Here is a 1,982-nt window from a genome sequence, read left to right on the forward strand (position 1 = left end):
GCTGGGGGGGTTCCCATGATGCAATGAGTGCTTCTTTTCATTCACTTCTTTTTACTCTGTTTATACCCCACTCTGCATTTAATCATTAGTTCCACAGTGTCTATTATCCTGTCTCTCTCCCCTCAGCCCCAACCAGTCACAGCAGATGACTGCCCCTCCCCGAGCCTGGTTCTGCTGGAGGTTTCTTCCTGTTAAAACTGAGTTTTTCCTTCCCATTGTCAGCAAGTGCTGCTCATAGGGGGTTGTTTTGGCTGTTGGGTTTTCTCTGTAATTATTGTAGGGGCTTTACATTACAATATAAAGCGCATTGAGGTGACTGTTGTGATTCGGTGCTATATAAATGAAACTGAATCGAATTTAATTTAATTGAATAAACAGGGAAGACACACACGAATGAATTAAGTACAAAGGACTTGACATAAGAGGGAGGATTTAAACTAAAGCACTTGAAAGATAGATCAAGATTAAATATACTTAAGTGCACTACATGAAACAAATATAAACATTAAATAAACCAAGAAGTAATAGAATGCAAAAACAAGGCTTGAAAGTCCAAAAAGCTCAAAATGCTGGGCAACTGACCCAGGACTATGACAGAACCTGAATCTTTCTTACTCCAGAAGCTGCAGGTTGAATCCCACACTGACCGTTTTTGGTACTTTTGCACATCTTATATTTACTTTCATCTTCATTCATTTTTTTGGCTTTAATGGAATTAAAAAAAAAACTCCAAAGAATGAGATCAAGCTTCTCTGAAGAGTGTCTGTGCTCAGTGTTAGTGATGGGGTGAGGAGCTCAGTTATTCAAGAGGAGCTCCATGTCTAAAGGAGCTAGCTGAAAAACAAACAAAGAAACAAACAAATAAAAAATAATTAAAGGTACTAGTTGAGGTGGTTCTGTCTAACAGGGAGAAGACCCAGGACTTGCTGGAACAATTTGGGAACTGCTCGGTGTCCCACAGAGGAGCTGGAGGAGTTTACAGATTAACATCAGTGAACTCCTTCATCCAGTCCAGCAGGAAGTTTTAATCCTATAGGGTGAGAGATCTTGTTGATAAGGAGTTAATGAAAGTCTGACTTTGAACAGAGTCTATGTCACTTCCCGTCCAGAAACCTCAGTACATTTCCTACAGACAAAAAAGCAGGAAGAAGACAAAAAGTGATGAAAAGTAATTTAGCTGCTGAGTCACAGGAACAAGCTGCAACTGAAGGTAAAAACTGATCTCAGACTAGAAACACCCACAGGTTACCTGTGCTACCATGGTTACAGTTAAAATAAAGAAATAATGCTGACTCGGCTTGTAGCAGGAAGTGATCAGCAGTCATCTGAGGATGCTATCACAATAAAAAACAACTGATATGAGATCAGCAGGGCTCCTTTAGGCTTTTCCCTTGGCACGGTCTGACAGGCGCAGCTGGATGTAGCCTGAGGTGACTCTTTTTATCCATCAGGCAGCAGCTAAAGGTCACATCTTTACTAGAAGGGCTGGATCATAATGCAAGAAGTTCATCCTCAGAGAGCAGAGAAGAGGAGGAGAAATCTTCCTCAGAGTCACACTGAACACCTGTGATTTTAATTTGACGTATCAGACCACCTGTACTTAATGACATCATCAGAGTCACCTGACTAATTGACAGCATGTAACAAATTTTCACATGATTCACCTGATTTTGTCTGTGACTTTTTTGAATGGGAACCCATAAAAATCAGAACACCTGTCCATCACTCAGCAGCTGCATCACCAAACACACCTGACAGGATGCAGATATGACATCAGCAGGTACAAAATACCACACAGAAGAAGAATAAGAAGAAAAAGCACCTGATAACAGAGGAGAGAGGAGGGTTTGTACATCACTGCAGACTGTCAGCCAATCAGAGAGCAGCAACAGCAGGAGGGAGGAGGAAGAGGAGGAGGAGGACATGTGAAGCTTTTTATAGACAAGAAGACCAAAGTTTGTCAGTTGAGACCTGAAGAGAGG

This window comes from Archocentrus centrarchus, chromosome 23, assembly GCF_007364275.1.
Source record: "Archocentrus centrarchus isolate MPI-CPG fArcCen1 chromosome 23, fArcCen1, whole genome shotgun sequence".
In the NCBI taxonomy this organism is placed as follows: domain Eukaryota; kingdom Metazoa; phylum Chordata; class Actinopteri; order Cichliformes; family Cichlidae; genus Archocentrus; species Archocentrus centrarchus.